Below are 8,863 nucleotides of genomic sequence, written 5' to 3'. Positions count from 1 at the left end.
CATTTTCATTTTAATTTTATTTCTCAAAATAAAAAACTTGAGGATGGACTATCGGATCAAGTTGGATAGACTTTGGAGCCTTCTTTTTGGATGACACCTAATTAGGATGTGCCATTAACTAATATTCAAAACAACATTTTCTTTTAGTTTCCCAAAATAAAAAAAATTAAAGATGGACTATATAATTCCGCACTAGCTATATTATTTCATTTGCTGGTCAAGCTGAATTGGCTTTGGAGCATTCTCAAAAGATTTTCGAGGTCAACTGCCGTGTATGTACGCTTTAATTAAGAAAGTCGTGTGATAAATAGTTGGGAAAATAAGAATTTTTCTAATTATCAGATGAAAATGAACACATATTAATGTAACTATTTCAATATTATGAATGAATATTGGGTATTATGTTTGGAAAATGAACAAAAAAAGGGTATCATTAAAAGACAGAGAATAGAATGAATTACATCTTTATAATATGAATTAATTAAATACGTACGAAGACAATATCAATTTGTAATAAATCATTAATGAGATGGTAAAAACTGGGTATGATAGGATGGTTTTCCTGTATTTTTCTATGATATAATATAATGTATAAACAGTTAAAGGAAAAATAACTAGGTGAAAAAAATCGCTTTTGGTTTATTATGAGTTTTTATTGAAATAAAAGTTTTGAATGGCGGTATTTTATTGATCTTTTGGTTTATTTGGATCCGCAGAATGACACGAGCAAGTGATGTTGCTGGTTTAAAAAAAAAAAAAAGATGTTGGCTGTATTTTATTGATCTTTGGGAGTATTAATTTAAAAATTTCTGTGTGCGCTTCCATGAAATTGATAGCTATAGATGATCTAAAAAAATCTTTCTAGATCTTTAGTTAAAAAAAAACTGTAGAAAATTTTGGAATACTCATTTTTCCTTCCGAGATGACTGAAAGAAACCTGATAAGAAAGCAAAGCTTGACTTGGCCTTTGAGTTGCGTCAACCTTGTCTGTATCATCATCGGTTAAACTGACCCCCTTTCGCTGCCATTACGATGCCCTTGCTCCTCCGGCGGCCCACTTGCCATCAAAATTCACTTAATCATAAAATTAAACTCAAACTATAAAGCATTATCCTCATCTCAAACGCCATCAATAACATACCCTTCACCCTTAATTGTCATGACCTTCAACATTATAATTTTGTCACTCTTCTTCTTCATTGGCTTCCTCTTCAATTCTTCTTCTGCTCAAGTCATAGGTCGTAATGATCTTTACCCTCAGTGCTCCACCCGCAGTAACTTCACTGCCAATAGTACCTTCGACTCTAACCTCAAAACTCTCTTTTCTTCCTTAACTTCCAACAAAACCGCCAACCTCGACTTCTACAACACCACCGTTGGCCGCGGCGGCGAGACCATATACGGCCTCTTCATGTGCCGGGGTGACGTCAACCAAGACATATGCCGCCATTGCGTAGCTAACTCAACCCTACAGGTAGGTTCCGTATGCCGATTTTCGAAGGAGGCCGTAAACTGGCGCGATCAATGCTTGGTTCGCTATTCCGATCGCAACTTCTTCTCCACCGTCAATACGAGGCCTAGACTCCGAATGTTGAACCCTAACAATGTCTCGAATCAGGCAGGATTCATGAACGTATTGACGATTATTATGAACCAGACGGCGGATGAGGCTTCCAAGTCTGCCGTGATGAAGAAGAAGTTTAAGACGAACGCGGTGACGGTACAGTTTCAAACTCTGTACGTTCTGGTTCAGTGCACGCCTGACCTTTCGTCGGCGGATTGCAGAAGGTGTCTGAGCGGAGTGATTGGGGACTTAGATGGTGTTGTGATGGGAAGATCGGAGGAAGAGTGCTATATCCAAGTTGCCTCGCTCGTTATGAGTTGTATCAGTTCTTTAATTCTTCAACGCCTCTTCGGCCAGTAACGCTGTCGCCTCCTCCGGCTCTACTTTCTCCTCCAAATCCTGGTAAGCTTCATAATTACATGCTTTTCTGATTTCTTTTTTCTAATTAATATTAGATTAGAGTAAATCTATTCACGAAAAAGATTAATTACATACGCTGATTTTGGGACCAAAATAGTTATTTCAGAACACGACATTAAAGCAGAAGAACAGGGAATCTCTTCGCCCTTATAAATGCGCGCACACGGTGACTCGTATGATACCCCAAAAAAAAAAATTATTGTTATTTTAAAATTTTTTTGAGGTGGGAGGGTATTCGTCTATGAAATTACTATAAATGACAACAAAAAATAAATCACTATAAATATTATTTACAAAAACATATATACTTTCCATCTAATTATAAAATTTTGTTTTCAAAAGTCTCATGCTCATGACCAATTAATGATTTAGTTTCTTATAGATTTTTTTTATTGGTATATGAAAGATACGTATATATAGATTGAGGACACAGTCAAAGAAGTAAAAGAAATAATTTTAATTTTTGATGGAAGTAAAAGGTAGAAATTAAATAGCATATCATTTTGTCATAAAATAAAGACCCCGAAACTTATTAAGTTTAAACGTATTTTTTCTGAAAAATATGTATTTGAGATATTTTAAAATATCAAGGGAGGAAGACGAAAATTTATAGGGGAAGCATTTATTCGCTGAAAGTAATAATCTTATTTTAAATATTTTAACATTTAAATTACTTAATAAATTTTATATCCACGAAAAGCGGGTCCCTGCAACTCAGTTTGGAATCATGAGTGAAGAGAATCATATGCGAATGCGAAAAGCAGAAACAACTTCGCTTTTGCCGATTTTGCGTCTTGGTGTTCCGCCGACACCAGTTTGGGGTACTTCAAATGATTCATATTAGATTCTGTTCACATCGACTCGAAAAATTGACTTGCTTGGAGGTTAATAAAGACTCAAATGGCTTTTAGCTCTAGCTTCTATATATAGGCTAATTATTTAGAGACATGGTGATAAGGAGTGACATGGAGACGTGGAAATATTCTACATACAGTAAAAAGGAAAAGGCGATTGAGGACTATTTTGATAGCTGTGGCTTCTCCTGTTGGTGCTATGATACTTTTATGCTTCGCCTACTATTTATCAAAGAATCAGATAAAGAAGATACGTATGGCTTTTCTCATGCGAAATACTGTAAGTAATTTTCATTCCATCTCTTCACTACTCACACAGTTTGGCTAGCTAGCTGAAGAGTGGCGATACTTCTCGTTTGCTTTAATATCTTGGTTAATTTGTCTAGTTGGAAGCGAAAGCAACACTTTAGAGCCTCTGCAATTCAGTTTGGCTACGATTGAAGCAGCGACAAATAAGTTTTCGAAGGAAACTAGTTTAGGTCGGGGTGGATTTGGACAAGTTTACAAGGTGAGAAATGCCGTCGATGTGTAAATATTATGATATTTATAGTATTGGTTATATTGTTTTACCTGTTTAATTTAATCAACTATGACTTCAGGGCATTCTTTCAAATGGTCAAGAGATAGCTGTAAAAAGACTTTCGAAAAGTTCTGGCCAAGGAGCAGAAGAATTCAAGAATGAAGTTTTGCTAATAGCCACGCTCCAGCATAGAAATTTGGTGGCCTTGCTAGGATTTTGCATAGAAGAGCAAGAGAAAATTCTCATTTATGAATATGTTCCCAACAAAAGTCTTGATTACTTCCTGTTTGGTTAGACTCTTCTAAACTCATTTTAACTCAATCGAAATTTATATACGTGCATGCGTGTTATTAATCATTTGACATTCGCTGTCTCATGTATGCTAAAGTTAATTACTTGTTTTCAATCATCTTTATTTAATTTGTCAGTCTAGTCATTAACGATAGCTTTATATATGTATAGGTTCTCAAGAAAGCAAAGTGTTAAATTGGGAGGAACGTCACAAAATTATCGGAGGAGTTGCTAGAGGAATTCTTTACCTTCATGACTATTCTCGGGTTAAAATTATACATCGTGATCTCAAACCGAGTAATATTTTGTTAGATGATGAAATGAATCCAAAAATTTCAGATTTTGGCATGGCTAGGATGGTTGGATTCAATGAAATTGAAGGAAGTACAAAAAAAATTGTTGGAACATAGTAAGTTATAAGATTTTTCCTTCAAACTCTTTTACCTCTATCATGATATGGTTGATAAACAAAAATAAGCTTTTATGATAAGCCAACATAAAAGTTCGTCTTTCATTTTTTCCCATTTGAAATGTCCAAGTGTGTTGCTTGTTAGCTATCAGAAAAAGACTTATGATTGACATTTTTATTTTTTCAGTGATTATATGTCTCCAGAATATGCAATGTTTGGACAATATTCTGAAAAATCAGATATTTTTAGTTTTGGAGTGATAGTATTAGAAATTATTAGCGGAAAGAAGATCACAAGTTCTCCGGCTCAATCTCATGGCCTCCTAAACTATGTAAGTTAATTATTGTAATGTGTTTATTACACTAATATTTCTTTGTAATTGTCTCAAATTTGAGTGAGATTATTTTAACGATATTGTGTGAGATATTTAAAGGGTGGTGATTAAAATAGCTAAGTGTACTGAATTGTTGCAGGCTTGGAATCAATGGAAGGAAGAAAAGATCTTAGAGATACTGGATTCAAATCTAAATGAATCTGAATCGTTGAATGAAGTGGACAAGTGCATCCAAATCGGGTTGTTATGTGTTCAAGAAAATCCAGAAGCAAGGCCTTCTATGGCTACAGTTGTTTCATATCTTAGCAATGATTCAATTCAATTGCCATTTCCACAAGAACCTGCTTTCTTTCTGGAGGGCCACATGGAGCATAGCACCGAAAGCCGAGGATCCATTAATGAAGTATCTATAAGTGACTTCTATCCTCGGTAGGACGAGGCTTTTATTTCATCTTGTCCTTTGCCACCAAGACTCAATTTGCTACCTTGTTAATCAGAGAACAAGTATTTTTATGTTATTGTACCCAAATGATGAGATTCACCATAAATGGTAATGTTGATATTATTATTCAATAATATACTTTCCAATAAAAGGGCGATGACTAAAATAATTAGCTAGACTTAATTGTTACAGGCTTGTAATCGGTGGGGGGATGAAAAGTTGTCAGAGATATAGGATTCGAGGATAAATATTGAATTCAGATCACACAATGAAGTGATTACTACATCGTCGGGTTGTTTTGTATCCAACAAAATCCAAATGCAAAGCCTTTGTGCCTGTCTACAATTGTTTTATATCACAGCAATTATTTAACTCAGTTGTCACTTCCAGAGCAACTTTTTTTTCTTTTTTTTGCATTGTCAAATGGAGCTTACCAATTGATTTGTACGTAAAGAATCATGCTCTACAAATGAAGTCTCGTTGAGTGAATTTTTTCCTCACCAGTAAAATCCTTTTATTTCCGCTTTTTCTTAAATGCAGATGCTCTGTTTGGTATCTACGAGATAAAAGTATTGCACAAATTAAATACAAAGATAGAGCCTCTTAATGGACGGCGGAAGAAAAAAGGGGCCAAAAACAAATCCCAATCTGAAATGATCAAATTTATATTGTTATTGCACACATATTTTAAAAACAAAATACAAACCATCAATTCCCAGAGTAGAGAAAAACAAAAGTTGAAGTCTGATCTACTCTGATCTAACGAGGAAATAGTGTACTCTTCGACATTTCATTGATGGAATATTGATTGTGGTTGGCAAGCTGACCCTCCATTTCTGTGCTACTGTTCCATTTGACTGTGTATGAAGAATGCTGGTTCTTGAGGAATTGGTAATTGAATTGAATTATTACTTAGATATTGAACAACTTCATTCATGGAAGGCCTAACTTCTGGATTTCCTTGAACACACAACAACCGATATAGATGCATTTGATTATTTCACTGTGTGACCCAGCTTCTGTCAGACTTGGATCCAACATCTCTATCAATTTTTCGTCCCTCCAATGCTTCCAAGCCTGCCATTATGTCAGATCATTAATTCAAAACAGGGCCCTGCTATTAATTTGATTATAGAATATTGTTAACATAAGCTCCAATGACTGCATTGATGCTTATAAAGATGACCACGATGAAAGGTATGACATGATTATTTGAGAAATATTGAAAGTTTCATAGTCACATTACTTAATAGTCCATCAGTATACTGAGAATCAGGATATTCATGACGAGAATTTATATTCTTCTTTCCACTAATAATTTCTAAAACCATCACCCCAAAGTTGAAAACATCTGATTTCTCAAAAAATAGTCCAAACTTAATATATTCTGGAGACATATAACCTCTGCAATAAATACACAAAATAACAAATAAAGATATCTATATATGTTAGAATATTAGCACCAATCAATTTGAGCAAAATCTTGTGCCAATATTTAAATTCAGTAGCAAAGTACAAGTGCAAGAGACACAAGTAAATCTAGAGAAAGACAAAAATAGAAGAAAAAGAGAGAGAACTTACAATGTTCCAACAATTCTATTTGTGTTTCCCCTAGTTTCATTAATACCAACCATTCTTGCCAGGCCAAAACCAGAAATTTTTGGATTCATCTCATCATCTAACAATATGTTGCTAGGTTTGAGATCTCGATGTATTACTTTAAGACGTGAATGTTCATGGAGATAAAGAATTCCTCGAGCAATTCCTCCTGTAATTTTATAGCGCTCAAGCCAATTTAACGTTCTTGGCTTTTGTGAACCTATTCATAATTAAATTACTTGGTGAGTATTAAATTGAATGACAGGTATGTTCACCTCCAAGAGTAATGACAGAATGGATAGTACTACTTCTATTCCTAATTATAACACCTCATTTGTCATCCACAAACGAAGTTATAATTAGGACCGGAGTTAGTATATGAATAAAAAAAATTGAAAAAATGGTAAGATGAGTTTGGTCAGAAGAAACAAACCAAATAAAAAGTAATCCAGACTCTTGTTGGGAACATATTCATAAACAAGTATTTTTCCTTTGTCTTTTAGGCAAAATCCTAATAGTACTGTTCGCACGCAAGTGCACGGGTCGTCACAAGTAATAAAGTGATGAGTAGAGTATCGTTCCCACGAGGATTTGGTTTCAAAACCCGGTCAAGTATTGATTATCTCACTTTCGCCTAATTTGAGTTACACAAATGTATCAAGAGTGAGGGAAAACTATTTTTAAAATTAGAAATTAATAAAAAGGAAAAGAAAAAGTGATTCTTCAACTCCAAGGACAAAAAGGCCCTAGGATTATTTATCCCCATTGTATTTCAAAAGTACTCAATTAAATCCCCATCATATACTTGCTTCTTAATTATAGATTAAGCTAGCCAAGGACACTAATTTACCTACAAGTGCTCTCTCAAGTCTCCAAATAGGTGTTTAGCTCAATTAGTTCATTAATCTCTCAATTTCTTAATTAAACCTCAATTTTCATTACAAACCTTATATGACTATGTGAGGTTAATGAGTATATCTATCTCATTAACAAAACCATCCATTCAACTTGCAAACTTCAAGTTCTCACACAATTTTACCCAAGTTCTACACTCAACCTAGCCCTCTCAAGCATCAATCAAGTGAACCCAACAATCTCATTGATGGCCAATCAACAAGAAGCATTAAGCATAGAGTAAAATCAACATAATCATATCATTAACCACAAATATAAAGGAAAAATGAGTACTTAATCCATACAAGGGTTCAAAATAATCCTAGAATAGAAGCTTAGCTACTCATGTTCAGAAAACAACATAACTTCAATGAATAACTATAGCCATATCAGAAAAATGAAGAGGAAAGAGGAAGGAGACAGCAAAACCAAAGAAAATGGGTTTGAATCTCTTCAAATCTTCAAATCTTGGCTTCCATAGCTCCAAATGCCTCAAACCCTAGCAGAGCAACCTCCCAAAATGAGCCTCCAAAGGTGAAGAATGGTGAAAAACGGCGCATCCCTCGAATTGTATAGCATATGGAGCCCCTAAACACATGCTGTCTTCAAAACGCAGAGTATCAATAATTCTACGTTGCCTACAGCTAAGATTTCTCTTGGCTGCAGCCAATTCCTTTCTGTCTTGATCTTAGCAGCCAAGATTGCCTTGGCTGCGGCCAATTACTTTCTGGAATGCTGTTGGGTGAGGCCAACAATGCTCTATTTTGCATCTCATCTTTTCTTGCTTTTTCAATGTGTCATGGCTTCCTATGCATCTTTCTAACTTCATGGGATTAATATTTGATTCAAATGGCTCCCTTAGTAAGCTTCAACCACCTAACAAAGTAAGACAAACTATTAAAACCAAGTTGATGAGCTAGGGGCAAAATATTCACAATTAACCAAAAAAATCATAATTTTAGCCCAAGTATCAACTATGCACATTTTCCTATCCTAAATACTTCCAAATATGCATTAATGCACCAAAAAAATATGATAACTAAGGAAAAAGGTGCTAAAATAACATGAATTTCACAAGGTTAACAAGTGCCACCAGGTCTCTATGTTGAAGTTTGGCAATTAATAGAAGAGCTCATTCTTGAATTCTAATAAGCCCTGCCTGACTAGAATTTTCTAACAATCTCTTTACAGTTATTTTGCTGCCATCAGGAAGAATGCCCTGAAATCATAAATAATCAGATAATGAGGGAGTTGGAAATATATGCAATTAATGATATACACAAGCACACACGTTGATTTGATCGCATAATAAGTTACCTTGAAGACTTCTCCAAATCCACCTTTGCCTATTCTATTTCAGTCAAGAAATTATCTGTTGCATCTTCAATTGTTGCCAAATTGAACTGCAATGACTCTAACATGGCTCCTTCACTTCCAACTATAGATATATGTCAATTTAGGTAAGTACGCTACAACAACATAGTTTTTTCTCACAGTTGACTGAGTTTTCTTTCTTTTTTTTTCAAGGAAAAAAA

General features: G+C 34.7%; 1 pseudogene; it reads left to right on the top strand.

The window, feature by feature from the left end:
* The first annotated feature begins 1,159 nt into the window (after positions 1–1,159).
* Positions 1,160–4,059, top strand: LOC114725445 (cysteine-rich receptor-like protein kinase 25; annotated as a pseudogene).
* Positions 4,060–8,863: the final 4,804 nt, after the last annotated feature.

The sequence above is a fragment of the Neltuma alba genome, unplaced genomic scaffold, assembly GCF_004799145.2.
Source record: "Neltuma alba isolate B1F8T4 unplaced genomic scaffold, ASM479914v2 tig00012253_pilon, whole genome shotgun sequence".
Classification (NCBI taxonomy): Eukaryota; Viridiplantae; Streptophyta; class Magnoliopsida; order Fabales; family Fabaceae; genus Neltuma; species Neltuma alba.
Note: the sequence above shows the minus strand (reverse complement) of the source record. Positions and strands in the feature narration are given on the sequence as shown.